General features: G+C 38.0%; 1 protein-coding gene and 1 long non-coding RNA gene across 7 annotated transcripts in view; both read left to right on the top strand.

Moving 5' to 3' along the window:
- LOC139987508 (uncharacterized) overlaps nt 1-21604 on the top strand; it is a 252164-nt gene that overhangs the window by 67077 nt on the left and 163483 nt on the right. The gene's annotated exons all lie outside the window — the stretch shown is intronic.
- Nucleotides 1-21604, top strand: part of Nlg-5 (neuroligin 5) — a 355394-nt gene that overhangs the window by 239677 nt on the left and 94113 nt on the right. The window lies entirely within an intron of this gene.

Here is a 21604-nt window from a genome sequence, read left to right as displayed (position 1 = left end):
AGATTTAATCCTCAAAATGAACAGTTGAAAATCAAAGTTCCACTATTTCGCGTGTAAAGCGTATTTGATAAATTTGATCCAAAAAGGAACGATATATTAAAACGAACGTTACCAACGTAAATCCGTTAATCGGGCAAGACTAAAAGAGCCGACTAAACGACACGAGACTGCAGAAGCTTCGTTTCATCGAAACATTTTCCGCGACGTTGATCATGAAAATTGTTTACTTTTCAAGCTTGCGATTTCCATGAAAATCGTCAGATTAATTTTACCAGACGCCTGGAGGGTTGCAGCCAGAGGGTGGAAACGAATAGAGGGAGAAACGAGAGGAAATTTCACGATTCCCACCGTGAAATTCTCTCGCTGGTTCGTGTTGCGCGAAAGGAACGTGTCTCCTTATTTCGAGGTTCTAGCGGAGTAATGGTGTTTTCCGTGTAGTTGGCCTGAAATTTTCGCTAGTCAAAAATTTCACGCTACGACGAGGTAACAGCCGCGAATAAAAGCTCGACGATGCTTTGACAAACCATCTCTGCCTGTCTCGATCGATATCGAGGTCGAAAACTGGCTTCAATAATTGGCCGTCTACCCCGAAACCCTTTAATTGACGCCGAAAAAGTAGAATCTGATACTTGGAATTTGGTTTCTGGCCATTTATTACTAGACTCTGACTGTTTGGGGCTGAACCTACACAAATGTACAAAACGCGCATAACGTCTGGAAATATATATATATATATATATATGTCGGAGATGAAAGGACAACGGGGTCACCCGTTGGAATTACTTGGAAAAACCTCGATAGCATTCACAAAATAACCCAGACACAGTCATTCGAAACTTGAGACAATGAGCTTAGGCTCGAGGCGACAACCGGTCGCCGAGCGTAGCCGCGGTCACGGGATGAACGTTTCACCTAACAGAAAAGTACCAATATTATGAGACACACGTTGTATTAACAATCAAACCCCGGGCAAGAGCAATGTCGCAGTTACGCGGGTCTGCCTAGCAACGACAGCAGTTTTGTTGGTATCCCGGGCCAACGTTAAACAAAGCTAACGCAATCGTAAGGAGAGGAAAGTTTCCATCACTCAATTATTCTTGTGATCTCCTTGGTGAGTGACACATCGTCTAGAGAGCAATATAAAGAGCGTCATAGCGAACGATACTTTTGTGCATAGAATTCTATTCTGAGTTTAATAAAGAGTGAGCCCGTGGACCGTGGATTCGCTATATCGAATCTAAGGTCATTGCCATCAGCATCTAGTTACTGCAGTTATTGTTCAAACTTATTTCTTCTATATTTGTGTTAATAAACGTTATCTTGATTGTGAAAACAACAATGAACAACCCAGGCGAAGATTCTTTACACGCCTATAATCCAAGCCCCAACAACTCAAACCCGACATATATATATATATAAAATATTCAAAATAGAGAATTCGTTGTTCCGTTAATTCTGTAAAAATTAAAAAAATCATCCGAACGATCATCATTTCCATGCGATTAAAAATAATCGAAACTTAACCGACTAATTAGGAATTGTTAGTTAATTAGGAATGCTTCCCAAGAGATACAATTTAGAAGTAATCTCTCCGATTCTGAAAATACAAAAATCTTCTTTTCATCTAATTTCTTGAATATTCCAATCTTTACAAATGAAATCCTATTATTTTTTACACAGATCACCTAAATATTTCGCTTCGTTTCATTTGAGAGTAACATCAATACACGTCACATCCATGAGAGAAAATCCATAAGGGCAAATTAAAACAGAATGCCTGCAATGTTAAAAATAACCGAGCTGCAAAAGCATGTCAAAACAATTCCATGAATCCTCAGTAAAATATTACCGTGCGCCATTCTACCTTCCAGCGCTGTATTCGTCATCAATTTCCTGCATAACATTGTTCAAAATTCGTTTTTATCCAAAAAGTAGAACAACAAAAGAACGAAGGAAACAGCAAAAAATTTCACAAGTAAATATACGCTACTCGTCGTACAGTTCATCGATGAAAAAATTGAATTCGTCAAATTTATCGAACGATCGCCGAAAAAATTGTTAGATAAAACGTAAAGTGGTTAGAACATTTCGGTAGAACTGCGTTCCATCCGGCGATATTAAGCGGGTACTTTGCTTCTCGATTTATACTGGCATGTTTAACACGATTGTTGCATCACGCTGCAATAACAAAGGCGCGACTGCATCAGAAAGTTGTGATAAACATTTACGATATTTCGCATAATATGCAGAGAGAGAGAGAGAGAGAGATTCACCGTGTTTTATTGCAAAACAACGTCGCGTTTACGCGGCTACGCTTTGTTTTAGAGAAAACACGTGGAATCTCCTACCTTCCCTCACCTTTCGTAGTGAAAAATTAATAAATATTAATAACACAGGCGAGAAAGGTATCGAAGGGTGGCTTGGTGCTAGTAAAGAGCAAAAAGTAAGACACAAGGACTGCATAATTATAAAGATTACTCGTAAAGCGTAAAAAATATGCATAGTAAATGTTATATGTTACTTTTGTCGTGAAAATCGACAAATGCGAAGCTGAGTGGATTTTGATGGATTTATTGTTCCTAAAGGGATGCAAATGGACTGCCTTTCGAATAGAAATCTGAATGTTTTTATGCATTAACTGGTACTGTTTTGTTGTCGATGAAACAGAATAAATAATATGAAATGTGAAAATGTAATACGAATTCGACAGATGTTACATTTTCCCGATGTACGTGATGCCTGTTTTATGCAACTGGAATATTTTTACAAGAATAGTTTTAAATAATGGATTACTATTCTTTCTTTGTTTTATAGCGACAGGCTGTATGACAAATCTGTGTCTTCGCGAAAGATCAAAATTCTCCTTGTTACAAATCATAATCGTTTCTTGTTAATGTATATTAACAAGTAAGTAAATACTTGTTAGTAGTAAATGCCAAAAATATATAAAGATTATTATGCGGAGAAAAATCCCTTGATTTAATGGAAATACTTCACTTAGGAATTTTGTCAGTTCGATTTTCTAATTTTATTATTTACAGAAATATGTGTTTGCATAAACATGCACAGTCTGATAATAGCATTCCACTGGCTTCTTTACGCGACATCTCATACTTTGCACATCGTCCGAACGACAAAGTGAACAGAGAGAATACTCGACGTTCGCGTACGGGAACGACTCATACTGGGAGGAATTGGATGCACTTTGAACCTTGGAAAACGTCTTGTCGACGATCCCGAGCAGCGTGAAATTCGGCCGCGTCTCAAAGAGGCACAACGAACGTCGAAGAATTTAATACGACAGCTGGACCATCGAGATAGAGAGAGGAGAGACTACCGTCTCCTGAGTTTCTTCGATCTTTCTCGGCGGATTTTCGATACCGTAGCGAGTGCACTTCAGTTTCCGGGGAAACGGCGATTTTCCTTTCGATTTCCTGGCCAGCCCATAATGTCAGCGTAGATCGCAGTTAGAAGTGGCGGCACGATTGGAAATTGAACCCGGCGAAAGGGTGGAAGCGGTACGCGAGGTCACCGTGCGTATAATATGGGAAGCGAGAATCCAACGATTCGACTTGTTAAACAACGAATTTATTGTTCAAATGTCTAGAAATTAGATTACGACAGATGCATTTGCTTTTTAATAGTATAACGTTTTACCTTCTGTACGAAGATAGTAATATTTTAAAATGTTCACGCAGAACTAAATATTCGCAGAGTTATTCCATTGGTTAAAAATACAAGTTGGTTCGTGTGAAATTACGAGGGAAGGAAGAAAAAAAAAGGATTTTTATAGGCTCAACAGGTTCTTCGAAATTCACGAAAGAATGGGCAAAATGGTTGGCAGAGATGGGAAATAAAGCAGGCATTGAAAAATTCATGCACGAGTCGAGCGAACGTTTAAAAATAACGTTGCGAACTGGTTCTACCGGAACGACAAGCTGATTTTTCGGCGAATGGATGGAAGACAGAATTATTAACCGGCCGCGGAATATTGATGCGGCCATGTGTTACTTCGTTTCACGAACTACGATTTGCGTTTCGAAAAACTAATTTCGCCTCGTGCACGGCAGGCGTGATGAACAGCGAGGACTTCATTCCGGCTAGTAAATTTACGAGGAACACGGCGCGTGTGACGTGGTGATCTTCCACTTCCGGCTATCGTTCTCCAAACCTTCCGCGAATAATCCAGCAAAATGGATGTTGCAAGAAAATTCATCGTACTATAAATTTTCTTTAAATTTCCCTTCAGAATGTAAAACTTTATCTAGTTGAATATAAAGTATAAAAATATAGTATGAAATAATATTCAACAAGTTCGGAATGTTAAAAGTTATTTTATTATTTGGAATTCTTTTTTTTTTTTTTTTATTATTATTTTAATTTTGTACGAAAATGTGTATTCGGAGGAAATAGGGCATCGTGGAAATTTGACGTAAATTCTTCAACGTCTTCATTTTCTATACTTTCGTTTACCGTGATAATGTATTGCGAGGACATGAATCATAATTAGTCAAAACAATAGGCCCGAGGACATAATAACGTATAAATTATCGTGGTTATGAGAAGCCCTAGGGGTTCCAGGGCAATCTGTTAACCAGCAGGGACTTAATTTAATGGACTCCCAGTATCGTCATAGTTTGCACGCTTGATATTTCCTAACGAGCTGACACAGAGTCTCGGTCTCGAGCTAATACCCAGAGTCGAAAATGTCTGAGCCGCTATAGCTAATGTCGCGAACTATTCACGGTGTTTGAAAGTATGTATGCGTCCATGGGATAAAATTCCAGTCACGGAATGTACCATAGTTATCGGGTAACCCTTACCATTTATGCGACGTTAATACCTTTGTAATTCTCATGGAAAACCGTGTGATAGATACGAGTAAGAGAAAATCGAATTTTCGAGGAACGAGGTACCGTTTTAAACAAATTTGACTGCTTGATGTAGCTGTTAATATTCGAGAATAGCGCTTTTGATTGGAAATACGACTATCTGGTACGAAATTGTACAATTATAACGAAATAAAATTTCTTCCGCGGTAGTATTATTCCATTAATCAGAATTTTCATTGGCGAAAAGTATAACGTGGCTAATTCATTGATGTAATAAGAAGAATATAATGAAAATAAAATGGCATAATAAAATTAATTTAACGGTGCTCCTCTAACAGTCTGTTAATTATAATTTTCAGAAATTAGTAGAAAATTATGGAGTAGGAAAATTTGATGTAGTAATCAGAAGATGATGAATATTAAATAACACGATGAAATAGAATTCTCAGTGCAATGATGATATTTCATTAATTATAATTTCATCTATTTAGAGAAAATTTTGACGTAGAAATGTTTGACGAAATAACGATAACTCGATGAATAGTAATAAGAAATATTAATAATTAACATAAATATTAATAAACGTTATTAGCTGATATGTACGTGTTAACTGGTGAAGAACATGGCTTCCAGCGTAAAATACCAAACTCAAGGTGAACGTAACAAAGGAGGATAGGAAGTTTACACAAGTTCGTGAACTAGTCCCCATTTACAGATCCATCTTCCGGTCGTAGTTTGTTCCCAGAGCAAATGTTCGTTTAAACTGGCAACCAGTCCTGCTAGTTTTCCTACATTTCGATGTCAGTTTAAATGAGCACCAACCCTGGAACACTGTTAAACGCGCGGTACATAATTTATCTTCTCGCTGCCTTATGCGTTCCTTTCCAAATGTACCTATATTCCTGTGTCCCTCAAATTGCACGCTGAATTTTTTTTTTTACCGAAACGTCAAGCCAACGTAACGTACTGCAACGAAAAAATGCCGCACTTTTCATGAAATTTAACTCTTATTAGCTACGGGCGAATAAAAATTTATACCGAGAAAATTAAAATATAAAATATACGAAAACATATATGTAGAGCGCAGGGCATAATTTACACAAAGTCTGAAATGTCCTATAAACGCAGCGTTGTAAATCTATAAAATTCTTATGAAAAATTACAAATTGATCGGTTCGTTTATTTTTGTACGAAATTTCTCTGAAAAACTACGAATCTGTCATTTCGTCCAATTTTGAAGCAAAGCGTATGACTTTCCATTTACATTTTCATTCGTATCTTCGTTCGTTTCTATTTCCTTGAAACAAAATTATCGGCCTGTTTGAAAATTCTTTTTGATCCCGTTTGGAGAAAATCTTAGAGTGGCTGAAACTTAAGTAGATCCGCAGAGTTCTAATCGGAAAAGATTTTCACGATCTCATAAACAACTTGGTCCTCGGCTCGCTGGAGCACGAGTTAAAATTAATGGTCACCGGCAAAAACTCGAATCCTCTAATCTCCGTGACTCTACATTATTCATCGGCTTTTCGTGGCGTCCTTTATTTTCTATTAAAAGCCATGCCACTGGTCGGCTTTATTCGGTCACATAGACTTACGTATAATCGTTCAGACGTCATCCTACGTAGATAGATCGATACGTTGAAAAATTGTCACGTGGCGAATTCAAAGATAACGCTTTACACTTTCATCGTGTAACGACGTTAAACTGAAAGATTATTGAATGAAAAATGGACGGATTTTGTAAGCATTATCTCGCAACACGTAGCATTACATCTTTCATACTGTAATACCATTTTCACATATGGAAGTATAGTAGTAATAAGTTTTACGGCGATTTACGAGTAAAAGGGAAAGCAGTTAAGATCGTAAAAATATGAAAAAATGTAGGAATATTAATTTATATTAGTACGGAAAAATATTTATATAATATCCTGTTTGAACATCGTGTTTTTCTATGTTAGAAAAAACGAGATAAAGTCCTATCTACAATAAATTCTCCTAGAAGCAATTCATTAACCTTAAGCTACTTTATCAATCTTATCAACGTCGCTTGTAATTAACAAATTTCCATATTGTAACGTCTATCTTCGCTGTTTCGTATATTCGCAATAAACAATCCCGAAATCTTCTTCGAAAAGAAATACTCGGTAAGACTATCGTAGTATTAATCCAATTATAACTAAATTCTCCCAAGACCAATGCACAAATCTCAAACTGCCCTTAACTCAACTAAATCACTCGCGAGCTCACGAATTTTCTTCAAGCCTTTGCACAAACAGCAACGCTGCTAATAAATTTGCCCCAATCGTCGGTAAACCTGAACTTAGTGACCAATAATCCAGTTCACAGACATTTTCGCTTATTTAAAGAACAATAAGAAGGATTTATCCGGCACGATTTCGAACCGATCCACTGAAAAACAGGTTGAACTTACGGTGCGAACGATGGAAAGGAAGAAAAAAACAAGGGGGGTGGTACAGATGGTAAATAGAACAAAAGAGCTGGTTCCGAGGGCTACGTAAACCGCTTTCCCGCGAACGATATTAACGACTGGCCGGCGTGCCGCAGAATTTATAGCGCTAAAGCAGCCTGCAGGCCTCCAAGAACCGCTAATACTAAAGATAAACTCGTGCACACGAGCTGGTGCTCTCTCGTTACCTGGAAAACGCGACCAGTTCTTCCGTCCAGGGGTTAACTTGCTTTTGATATTTGCGCCCATCCAGGTCAGAGCACGTGAAAGTTGCATTGAAATTTATCGGGCAGATCCAGTCGTTGCACTGGAAACTATGGAATCGCGTTTAAGATATATTGACATTGTTTGATAGAACAAGCGATTTGGTTAAAGTAAGGATAGTTTGCGTTTTATGGGTTTATTCGAGAAGCATGTAACTATAGCTCGGTATAAAAGTAGTTTTAACGACTGTGAGTATTATTTGCTCTCCTTCTTCCTTTAATTCTCTTTATAAATATACTTTCATGCACTATGAAAGTGACTTTCTTTCGCAAACGTGTTTCTTACAACAATGCACCTTCGTACGAACGTGAAACGGAGTCTGTGAAATGTCGCGGTGTTTATCTCAACGGAACAAAATGGATCGTACGTAATTCGACAAAATGATATAAAACAAAAAAAAGGTTGTGCGTCTATTATTTCCTCATAAAAGGAAAGAAACTTCTCGGACGACCTAATACATAGATCTCGCATACTGATATTTATAAAAAGACTCTAAGGACGTAGCAGCACACCGGAACGTAAATACTAAAAATTAGATCCTTTTAATATTTTAATAACGTAATCCGCTTTGCAATCCTTTACGAGCAAATTCGTTCTTCGCGCAACAAAATTGCATTCTTTTTTTCGCTGGTATCGCGGTGCAACTCGATGAACTGGAAGTCGCACATTTTAATTTTAAAATGGACCACGCTTCGCGTCCAACTTCCGGCGGTGAAAAGTTGAGAGGTTTCGGCAGTAATCCCCGTTAGTCGTGTTCGGGTTTAATGTCACGGGGGTAGGAAACGGTAACCGACGTGTTCTATTCGATCTTTCGAACTGAATTCACCGTGATCGAAATGGCCGCGATCGTTCGTTATTTCGTCGATGAATATGCAAGCAGTAGCTGGAAGGATTAAATTCCCAACGAACGAAGAGTGCCCCGAGGACTCGTACAACAGAAACAGTTTCGACAAACGTTGTCGACGATCAGCGATGAAGGTTGATTGACGATTGGAGGGGAAGGTATTATGAAAAATGTTCAACCACAGACACATTCGATTCGTTCGTGTCGATGATTTACTGTTTTACCAGACATGATTATTTCCTATATCAAAATCTCTCATTTTTTGACAAATAGTATGGTAGAAATGGCCGAGTGAGACTTTTGGGTGGTCGAGTGAAAAATTATTCGGTTGTCGAATTTTATAGTAATATTTAAGTAAACTCTGTGATGCGATACAATACGTGTATGTTGATAAATATTCAAATTAACGACGAGTTCACGAATAGGAATATATCATATTCTTCAAATTAAATTGTTTACGCAATGATCTATATTGCAGCTTCTATTCTATCTGTTCTATCCATTTACTACATTTCATTATTTACATTTACTAATAAACTATTGTTGTAGAACACTAGATGGAAATAAAAGAAAATATTTCAATTTGCCCCATCGATAACCCAGTTGCCAGTTACACGAGTCACGTGAGTCACATCAGTCACATTTCAACTAATAAATAAATTGTGAGGGATGGCAGATCGAATGGTAGAGCTGTACGACATCGAGAACTGATTTGCTCATCGATATCGCCAAAAAACCAGCTCCATTCGATTGTTTATTTTAATCTTTCTCTTATCTCTTTTCCCCTTAAAACTTACCATCCAACCCTCTCGTTTCATTTCCACTATTTCATTTTGACTCATCGAACATTCCACGACCGATGTTTTATTATTTACGAGGAAACTGGCGTACGTACACTATGCAAAAGTCACTTTTAAACATGCAATTCGACGACCTAAATCCATCTATTATGCGAGGTAATCACGAGCAATTCACTCGCTCCAAGGATTTACTTTCAATCGTGTTGAATATTTTAAAACTTCGTACCGATAGACCGACAGCAATCGCATCCAGCTAATTAATGATTCGTTAAACGATCATTGAGTTGGAATCGAAAGCGCAGGAGCTGACATTTCTCTTTCGAAAATAAATTTCGATGTTTGCTATTATCTATCATTGTTTCGATCACAGGTGCAGCTGTTGGAACGAAAGTTGGAACGAACCAGCTCGATCGAAGGGTCTTTCTCCGTAATTTTTCTATAGCCTGAAGTTTCTGTCTTACTTGTTAGTTGGATAATAAGTAGGATAGCTATTTTTCTGCCGACTTTACATTGTTGCGAGTTGTTAGATAATTTTACAAACTCGAGGGAAGTTTAAATTTTACAATAATCTTCGTTACGCTTCGTTGCACGGAATTGATTTACTCAGCGATACTTGAGAAGCGTTAATTTCAATTAAAAAAAAATATTTCTTTGAAAAATTTGCAAAAAGTACATATAACATCTTCGAATATTCCGAGTTACGGTTATGATTATCGTACAACTTTTGATAAATAGTTTCTTCAAAAATATTGTACAGTAAATAGTATAGCGAAAGTAGAGTGGAAATTTATAAAATATCGCATTGTGTATATTGGACGAAAGACACGCCTCTTGACCTATCATTTATTATTTTCCTTAATCGCACAATTAAAATGTGGGAAATAATCGAGACACAAATAAACTGTTTTTCCCTTCATATTTGTCCACAAGATTATATATAAATTCAACGAATGATACTCGAAATAATCCTCTGAAGATTTGCAACTATTTTATAAACTGCTCTAACAATAAGTTCTTATTTCTATTGAAAATTATAAGACTTGCCTTAAGACTTTATTCATTCTCAGACAAAAGCCGATGCCTGGTATAAGTCCTAATTCCTGAACTAAAGATGGCTCGCTCGCAATTTAATCTCTGAAACAATCATTATTTGATCGTTAACGTGGAAGAGAGGCGTAGTATCAGGAAACAATCCTAAACGAGCAACACCATCTGCCTGGATTCTCATCATCGATCGCCATTTTGCCAGCATATTCGTTCTCACACAGCTGGAAGAAGTTACGAGGAACACTTGTAACTTCTGTTTCGATCCAACTTGCTCAACAGCCAGATATTGCCACTATCATCCTCCGACCAAGAACATTACTAAGGAAAACAAATTCCTCAAATACTGAAGTTGACACTTTATTTACAGTATACGGTAGAATTTCCAAGAATTTGACCAGCAGAATTTTTTTCAAACAAACTTTTCCATTTCGAATTTTACTTACTCCTATCTACTTTTTGAATTAATCATCCAGTTTTAATATATACTTTACTTTAATATACTTGCGCGTAGTACAGGTCGTTTTTTTTTTTTTTTCAACTACTTGTACGTCGTATCGAAATATCCTCTTTTTAGTCATTGAGTGGCATAAAAAGCCAGAAAATCAGCAAATATGGACGTGTCGTGTTTTTTTTTTTCTCTGCGTGGCCTTCGTATAGAGAGTTGCGTTTATCGAAACCGAATGAAATGTGTATGTGAAATATGAATAAACTATAACGAGTAATTGAATTAAATTGTGAAAGGTGGCAGCGAGCAACGAAAAATATGGGAAGCCGGAAGATTCGAAAAATCAGATTGAGATTAAATGAAAACTGACAAACACCGTTATATTTACTCGGTTCGACAGACATCGGCGCTTTTAATCGCGAAATCGACGTTTATCGAAGGAACCAGCCGGGTAATATGTCCACGGCAATTTGCTCGAAAATCGGATATTTTAATCCCCATTAGTCCCTATGACACGAGGTATCGATGATTTATCGGAGCGTACATTTTTCACGATACCCTTAATTAGCCCCGGCCCAATCGATACGTCCGCGTTTTAACATATTTGGCTGGATCTCGCGATCCGGCTGGCTAGCTCGCCAGCCAATGCTCTCTCGAACTAATTACGCGTGCACGCGCGCGATCGTTTCGCTCCGATGATACTCGCGGCCAGATAAATTTGTCAGCGAAACGACCGATTGTGCGCCGCCCCGGCCAAGATTTTATAAGCGTCGCCTCGTTGCTGCCCGATTATCGCACGCGTTCCGACAATGACAAATGTTTCCACGCTTTTCCACCGAGCTTTGTCGGCCGCTGTGCATATCCTGGAAGCGTTACAGCTACGTTCCGATTACCTGCATTCCAATTGACTTAAATTTAAATCCTACGAAACTACTTTACTCCTTTAGGCGCGGATTAATCGAATCGGCAGATCGAGCTAACGTTACAAGCTCAAAAATTATACTTTCCTAGACACGCGTTAAAATTATCGAGCGATTCTCTAGCTTCTCTTGGAGCAACCTTAAGTTTTCCAAGATTCAAGCACAGCAAGAATCTGCGGGTAAATTTCTTCGAATTAAAAAAGCTGACGATTCTCTGATCTTCCGTTCATTCATCTAGAATTTATTCTACGTACCCATAGTGATTCGTGAAAGTATTTGAACACTGATAAAAACATTTTACGTACTGTACGAAACATTTTGGAACTTCGTTAGATGGAAATTAGCTAATTGAATTAACCGTAACGAGATTCTACTATCACGGCAAAGTTTAAAACAAATCTGTAAAACGTACGTAGACGTTACAAGATATCTGCTGCAAGCATGTATTTCGCAGAGATCGGAAAAATACTTAAATAACCGATCGTCCATTATATTAACGATACGTGATACGTCAGCTACTTTGAATTCACAGCGATGAAACAGACACGAAAAGAAATACAGAAGAAAGATTAAAAGCTTTTGAAGGGGAAGAAGACGCCCACTTACGTGGATAGATTAACAATGTTCTGTCGAATCTCACGGTATTTGATCTTGAATGGTTCGCCACAGAGATAACCAGACTAGCCGTAATTGCAGTCTTACGAGGGGATCCGCCATAAGGTGTGCTAGGATAGCTGGCACTCGTCATCTCTCGACATTCTCCGCGTCACGAATCATTAATAATTCCCCCTGCCATTAGCTGACACTTTAAGCTGTTTAATCGTGCAGCACAGCCGGCTTTCCACGACGTTTCTCAACGTGAATTAATTAAGACACCGACCGACTGTGTAATAATTAAAATTTCCATACGAAAATCAAGAGACATCAGAAAGTGTGGAAAGAGGCGAGGATGACGAGGCAGCACGAGCTGTCGAGTCGAGAGACAGCCGTTATGCGAAGATTGTGAGAAGAAAAAGAAACAAGGCATCGCCGAAGGGTGATACCGACAGGTCGAACAGGAGCCTACAGACATTATTCACCCTCCATCGCATAAAAATAATAGGTCGCGTGAAATCTCAGGCGATGATGAAGGAGAACTTACGTTGGGTGGTTTTTAAATGATGACTTGCACGATTATTACGAAAGTGTTTGGGTTGTAATAATATTCGAAGAGAGTTGCGCGTTTTTTTTTTTTTTTTTTTAATATTTTTTCGATTAAATTATAATAGGATGAAATTAACCCTTCAGTGATATTATTATCATTGGGTCGCAACTGGCACATTACCAAGTTCACTTTCGGATTGAATCGGGTTATTTCATTTTGCAGTAATTAACCTTCGTTTGGATTTTAATCTTTTAATCGTAAATACCATTGGTTGACTATAATATTATGTAGAGAATCTAATCTCGAGCTCAAACGACTAACTATATCGGAATATCGCTTAAAAGTTGATAATTAATCTCGCAAGAAATATATTTGTAAGGTCAATGATCTTGGATCATAGATATTTGATCAGCTAAAAAATGCCATTCTTTCACAGCAAATTTTTGCTCGGAAACAATTTAAGATAGATCTACCGTATTAATTACGTCCAACGATTCTTCGTTTATCACGTGGCTCGGTCATTCGAGTGTTTATTTTTCCTTTTTCTTAGCGATGGTCACGTGACGGTGTCCATTATACCCCGTGAAAGCGAAGGTGGATTCCGTGTATTTCACGTGGGAAAATACGACGTACGTGAAAAAAGGGCCATAAAGAAAGGGAAAAAGCTTTCAGGATTTTAGACGATCCAACGTCTTTTAAAGGATCCACATGATTAATTATTCGCGAGATTTGATTAACCTCCAGGATAGAGTGTTGATTACGGCGTTCTCCGCCAAGTCAGTCCTCCGCCATAAAATTCTTTACTGGAAGAAGGTCAAGCATTAATTAGTCATATAAAAGTTCATCGTCCCATTATATCCTTTGACTCTGACAAGAATAAGATATCTCGCTGATAATTTTACCGCTTTCGTTGCAAGTAAAAATTTGTATCAACGTTCTCTGGGTTTCGCTTGTTAGAAAAAACGAATTCCTTCGCTTTTGTGTGAACAGTACAACCATGTATGTTAAGAGTCATGGTAATTAATCGAGCAAGATGAAATATTTCTACCTGATAAATTAACAATTTATTGAATACGGTGTTCGAATAAAAGACGAATAAATCCACAATATTCGAATAGATGTGATTCCCGGAATTCAAAGTCGTTCAGACAATACTTAATCACGATTTTACTTAATCACGATTTTTTCATTTGATGACAGTATTTCTATGTTCAATCTATACCACTGAACGATGATCATGAAACACACACGGAAAAGGAATCTTTGATCTATCAGCCGGAAATACGACTTTTCTTAAATTTATTCGTTAGCGACACGATCGAACTAAAATTGAAATAACCAATTCATCATTAGGTAACGTGCTTCGTTTTTCGCAATGTAGACGGACAAATTATTTGGCAACACTATTGATTAGCGATCGTCACATTTGCAACTCTTACTGTGGATCTCCATTCAGGTAAATGATTATCATAAATTACGATCTCATCGAGTATCAATTAATCTCTCGTTCAAAGGGTGTATTTTCGATGATCAACAAACATCAGATTACTGGGAAATAGCCAGTGATTGGTTAAAAACAAACAGTTTGAAATTAATCCTTACCGTTTAATTGCGTTTGCATAAGCTTGAAGAGTTGTTAGAAATTCCAGGAAATAATTATAGAACCAAACTAATCGTGTTATTTAATATTCGTTAAAATATTTATTAAGAACGACAAGTATTTGTCTGGAACATTTTCATCTCGTCGTACCGAATATAATACTTAAAAAATTACATACGTAGACTCGTTGTAGTGAACAACCTGTATACTTTAATAACAATAAAAACATAATACCATTGATAACAACAAGCTACTGAGAGCTGCGTTAACAATAAACCTTTGCAGTCATTGCAAACAGACAGTCCTTTTCCCGGTAAATAAATGCGGACGACCGATTCGAACACATGGACGCGTGCACGGCACGCAGATTGCGCGAACACAAGATTTTAATTGCGTTCCCGACCCAATCGGCGTGGATCTAATTACGACAATTATCGCGTGTACAGGCATACAGAAAGTGGAGAGAGAGAGAGAGAGAGAGAGAGAGATGAAAAGAGGTCACTTGGATCGCTTTGTTGGCGTCGCGTTCGATCGCAAAAATACCATGTTATTTAAATTATACACGGCCATTGGCTTGATTTCTCTCTTCCTCTTTCTCACTACGATCGATCGATAAGCGATTTCACCATTGTCGCCAAACTATTGGCCGTTTAGACGACCACTTTATTGCAATCGTGGGAAAAATGACGGGCATGGTAGGCCTCTAATCAATCCGACTGTACGCTTGTCTATGTCTACGTACAGATGCTTATGAAAATAATCGAATATTAATTGAAAACTTTTATGTGTATATTATGTATATTATAGGAAACATTCTGAAATTTCATAGCGCAGTGACTCGATTATCGTGATTACAACTTGGTAAGGTTTCCAACTATTGAAATGGTCGCCACTTCTAAAAAAACTCTACATCTGGTCTTTAGTTTTCTCAAGCATTGAAGCCATCGACAGCGAATAGACAAAAGACTGCGTCGAAGACAAACCATAAGCGGTACATATGCAACGTTGGCTTCAGGGTTTTTCAGTCATAGGGTACCACTGCTAGCGTGCGGATCTGAACCAGCTCACATTGTATTCCAAACTTTGTACTTTCACTTTAATATTCAATATATATATTTTTTCTACGTTACAATTTATCCACGCGTTCCTTTGTATCCAAATACATCCAATAACCTTAACATCAACGAATCTGAAAATACGTGTAAAAATTGTGAGAAACTCGGTACAAGCTCGTACGTACATAGGATCGGTTAGGAAAAGTGGAATACGACGCCAAACTTTGGTCCCTTGTTTCTGGAACACCCTGTATATCATATCTGTAAGCGTATGTGTTTGAAAAGATGCGTGTTCGTGAGAGGTCACGATTGGTCATATTATAGAAAACAGATTAAACCATCGCTTCGATGTCACGCGGATCGTTCTTTAACGTTCCCTCTGGTGTTTCGTATTTTTTTTCCTTTTTCTCTTCGTTTTATTCCTTTCTCTTTTCGTTTTTACTTTTTTGCAACAAGTGAACGCGAACGCCTGCAGTGTTTATGGAACGGATTATGCGTACGGGTAATATAGATTGCTCCAGGGTTGTGGGAGTTTTTCTACGGGACAGAAATTCGGTTGATACTTTCTCTCCTACTAGTGTATCCAATATTTTTTCGACAAAGTATCGCAGAACCGTTTTTGTCCTCGGAATTATCGCAGACACCGTCGATGGTTTTTGATATTTTTGGACACAATGGGATTGAACGGCACTGGTGTCGATCAAATACCGCTGCAGCTACGCGTTTTTTTTTTTTTTTTTTTTTGAGGGGGGGGGATGGAATTGCGTATGAATTTACTCATGAACTTCTGTGTAGCTTTTTCTATGTAGTGGAAGGAAGTTCTCGATTTTTCGACGTAGACCGTTTTGAAATATTTCTATTTTTGTAATTACCTTGAAAACACAAAAAAACATTTGTAAAGTACACTTTGGTTAACCATACATGTGCTGACGGTATTTTGTACTCTGTGCCTGGAATAAAACTAGCGACAGAAAATCAGTATAACACAATTCAGAACCGAAACGATTAAAACGCAATGACAAAATACCGCAACAGTAAAATAAACGAAACGATGGAATAATTCACTATCGGACGGTGGATTTCCTTGTTGAAAAAGCTTCGTTCCAATCTTCATTAGTATACGTAGGTTGAAACTCGGTTGCTTAACGAATGCGCATATTTCCCAGGATTTAGGATTCGCGCGACAAGAAGCACCGAGAGAAAAACTCGTTAGATCGCCCGGCAACAACAGTTTCTCGAGTGCAATCGGTTTTGGGCTGGAGGATTTCGACCCGGACCGGTTGATTAAATTTTTCCACGACTAAATAAAATATCAAGCCGGTCTTCTTGGCCGACTGACTGGACAGGAAATGCAGATTAAGCCAACGGTCGATCCCAGATTGTTCGCTATTGGAAATTGAACGACCGATACCTCCTCCGAGGTCGATTCGTTTATCCGGTAAAACCGTTGCACAGTCAACAAAAAGGAAGTATTTCTCTCTCCCTCTCTCCCTATATATATATATATATATATATATATATATATATATAGTTCGTTTATTCTACAAACATTTTATCGGACCGTATATAAGGATATTGACTCGTCTGCCACCGATTAATCGGAGTTTCGGGGTTATATCGTTGATCGAGAATGTTAAAAAGATAAAATCTTGAAAAGTTGATTTCTAAAGGTGGAAAATTTGGTGCAAGTTTGGAGAATAGTTGCTCTCTTTAGGTTTCGTGAATGAAGATAGACAGAATTTTTGGGGAAATTACTTTCCTAATAAAAGTGACGAGTTTCGAGCTTTCTTCTCGTGATTAATACAAAAATGCTAATGTTTCTGAAAAGAATAACGTTGATTTTTATTGAAACTAAATCAGAATTACAAGTAGACTTCCGTTACTACTTTTAGGCTAAAAATAACTTTTAATTCTAATCTTGGCATCACTCCTAGGTACATTTGATCGCTCGTCGAAGACGAATAAACTACGTTGCGAAATAAGACGCGACACTGAAAATCTTCGTTCTTCTCGTAAAACGAAATTATTTTTCAAAAACCTTTCGAAGAAAGGAACGTTTTCCAAGGAAACGAATAGATAGCATAAAATAAAGCGTAAAATCGACGGAATAAGCTTGCTTGACCCTGCTCCAAGGTAAATTTGCTCGATTATCGAAGAATGAACGACACTTGAAAATGAGGCACGACCCTGAAAATCGGCGGTCTTTTCGGCATCGCTTCCGGTTGCATTACCGCAACCAAGCGCATCCCCTCGGGATTACAGGAACTGCCGGCAGTGGCAGATTGCTCGGCAAATAGGATTGTGCAGCCAAACAACTAGCAGCAGTTACGAGAGAGATTGGTATCGCGAAACGATGCCGGAGTGTATGTATACGAGTGTGGATGGCGAGAGGGGTTTGGGGATAGTTAAATCGACTGGAGTTTTTCCGTATTTGCATTCGCCTCGAAACCAGCGAAAAGACATTCGTGGAACACGAGGCCACGAACTGTCGGAAGCGCGAATAACTTTCGCCCGGAGGGCAGCCCTCGCGGAATTGTTTCCCCTTCCGGTTAACCTTACGCGATACGGTGGTCCAATTCTCGTTCGTTTACGACGAGCACGTGCTTCCCATGGAGTACCTCGGAACGACTACAAATGCCACCCCTTTATGCGAATACGAGCATTATTCTTCCCCAACCTTTTTTCTTTTTTTTTTTTTCTTTTTTCTTTTAATAATAATCCCGAGCACGCGTTGTTACGATTTTTTAAAAGTGTAGTCAAATGGTTAAGAACGGAGAAATGTAAAAACAGAGAGGTGCTTCCGAATTTAATTAAAAGGAACAATTAAAAAATGTTCGAATTTAATAAATATTGTTAATGAATTTTCGTGGAGAATTGATACAATCGCTGAAATGGAAGCACCAATCGTGCAGATGTGAATAATGAAAAGGGAAACAGAGAGAATAATCATCGAGATATTCTGTTGCAGTTTCCATGGCAAATGTTTTTATGCAGACTAATTTGCAGGGAAATAAAGTTTTAATGCGTATAACGATAATCGACTTCGTACAAAATGTGCAACGACAAGCTATTTTTATCTTCTCCTTTATTATTGCTCTTCTTATTTCATGCAGTTGATCTTTCTTCCCTAGAGAAATAGCAGCTGTCTTGGTGAAAAGTGCTCGTTAAAAGCATCACGCGCTTGATATATTTTTTTAAATTACAAATACATCTCGCGAAGTAGCATGAACGTCATGGGACGGGCGTGATACATCTGCCATTCCCTACGCGATTCTTTTTAATTCTAATTTTTCCCAGACAGAAGAAGATTTAGCACCCACTTCCTCGGAGGAACAGAACGAAATGGGATGCAATAATTTATAACGGCATTTATTGATATAAACAAGGAGAAAGAAAAACAGAAACGAGATATACCATCGGCCATTAAAATCGATTTTATATATCGTATAATAAATATAAGCGTGAAATTTGTGTTTCATATTTGCTTCGCGAAAATTTCATCATTTCGTCGCCATTGAAATTTGGAAAACCGGTGAAAAAGTTACGGATTATAAATTCAAAACATAACATATAATACATGTTAATGAAATCTATTGAAAGAATATAAAAACACTGATAAATTTTACAGATTTTGCATGCACAGATTGTTACAGGATCGCAATACTAAATTCATAAAGCTAACATCGTATCACCGTTCCGTTACAACAAGGATGTAACTGCTGCAAATTGCCAAATAAATGCTATACTAGAAATGCTACTCTCGTAAAGTTTCGTAATCTTAGATGACAGTGACACTATCCGCTTCGGTGAGTGTTGGTCGCGTCGCGGACATACTTAAATCTAACTAGAAAAATAAACAACGTTGTATAATCCAAGATAAAATAGATAAAAGCACAATATGTAGCACTGTGTACCTTGCAACTACTGTCGAAAACGTTTTTCATATCATTCGTACTTTTCCAAATATTTGAACGCAATTTTTCCAGTTAAACAGGACATGCTATATGTATTTTGAAACGTTAAAACTAACGAGCAAAATTCTAAAAGCTAAAATCTAACGAAACTTTAAATTGATCCCACCTTTTCGAAACAAAGCTTCCCGCACACGAAACCGAAATTACCCAAAATAAAGACGACACATCGTTCAATTATTACGGCAGCTCGATTCATCATCGTGTCAAGGTGTTCGCCGCACAGTCGCGTAACAAACCTCGAAGACGGTCCCATTCTCGTCTATATTCCTCCCTCGCGGCGAACCGCCCCATAACGTCTAAGAACGTTAATCTTCGTGCCAGAATACCGTAACCGGTGATCAGATAGCGTCGTTGCACAAAGGGACACGGACGAGAATGGCGGTGATCGTGAGGAGGTGTAGCTTATGTCCATCGGCTGGCCTACCTCGTTTCTACGATCCGGCCAAGTCGCCTAGCTTCGAGGATGCCCATAATGCATGAGATTGTCAGCGTACAGAGACATCGCGTCGCGTCGATGTCGGACGAGCCAGCCAGTCGCGTGTAGCCGAATGTTGGCGGGCTGACCGTGCCAAGCCAGGAAGGAAATATCGATCGATTGTGCCCACTTACTTCCGTTGTCCTGGACGATGCTTCCGAACGGGGCTGGACGCGAATGCACAGTGTGAAATGCGGCCTCCGTCAGGACCGGACGTTTGGATTTCACGGGGTCGGAAACGTACTGTCGCTTCGGCAAATGCTTCCCGTATTCATCAAGATACGATCCTTTCGTTAACACGGTTCTTCTTTTACGTAGGTTCGATGCATTGTCTTTGGTGGGTTTACAAGGAAAATGTGTAGACCATTTTCGGATATCATCGATATTGTCTGTTGTCATCGAGTTCTTCTGTTTGGTAGTTCAAGCGTTCGTTATTTACTATTCAGATACTGTCTTCGGGTTCTTTTTAATATCGTAGATCGAGCATTAGATAGAATAATTAGATAGAATAGCATTAAATAGAATATTACCTTTATTATTGTTATTATTAGATGTATGAACAGAGGAACGCGTGGATAAATTGTAAAGTAGAAAATATATTTTAATACAGAAGTGTAAATACAAGTAGGAATTTAATTTGAGCTGGTCCAGATGCGCATACTAACAGTGTTGCCCTATGACCGAAAGCCCCGAAGCCATCGTCGCCTGTCTACTGTCTATGGTCTGCCTTGGTTCCAGTCTATCGTCTATACGCTGTCGATGGCTTCAGTGCTTGAGAAAACTAAAAAGACCAGATGTAGAGTTTTCTTAGAAGTGGTGACCACTTCAACAATTATTAAGACATTATCATTTAGTTTTTCTTCTTTAATTTTTGATACTGAGATACGAGAAAATATTCATGGAACATATAGAATACATTTAAATAAAAAGAAACGAATGTAACTCGTAATTTTGCGCGCGTACTATCGCATAAACTCGTTTATTTCGAAATTTATCATACTTTCAAAGAATATGACACTGCGTAGTACATTTTTACTTTCGCGCATTTCATACAAGTCATGCAAAATTTAAGATAATCGTTATTTTATCGCTTAAAGCTGCTAGCTCGCTTCATGGACGCTTAAATTTAGAAATGTAATTGCACGTTGCCTACTAAATATGCGCTGTGGTCAGCATATATTATATTAAGAAAGTAAAAGTTAGTCTTAGCGCTGGTATCCTGAGTATGGAATTTAATAGACGGTAGTAGCTCTGATAACTCTCTCAGCGCACTTTGTAACAACGTTGAAATTTTTAGAAATTTTTTATCGACGAATATTACACTGTAAAGTTCGAAAGTTTATATATTATATATAATATTATTAACTGGAAAGTTTGCAACCTTCGAAACTTCCATGAAACAAAACTTTGATTCTTGGCTACTATCTATAATATAATAGAATTTATTTCCACATTGCTATATTCTGGTACATACACTTTGTTCTTTACTTATGTCTGCCCAAACCTATCCTGCATTCCCTTTAATCTTCCAAGGGAAGCAATCAATTTCCCCCCGTATAAAATCACTCTCGAATCACGTCAACTTCCTAAGTGTTTACTCTGGAACTGAATTAAGACAGAGGAGAATAAGATCGCTTGATCGCGCACAACTTGGATGAAAGTATCGTTATACGGTAAAGAGGATATAATTTGCTGAAAACGAAAAGTAAATTACGAAAGAGATGAAAACAATTT

Source organism: Bombus fervidus, chromosome 5 (genome assembly GCF_041682495.2).
Source record: "Bombus fervidus isolate BK054 chromosome 5, iyBomFerv1, whole genome shotgun sequence".
Taxonomy (NCBI): Eukaryota; Metazoa; Arthropoda; class Insecta; order Hymenoptera; family Apidae; genus Bombus; species Bombus fervidus.
This window is presented reverse-complemented; position numbering and strand designations above follow the sequence as displayed.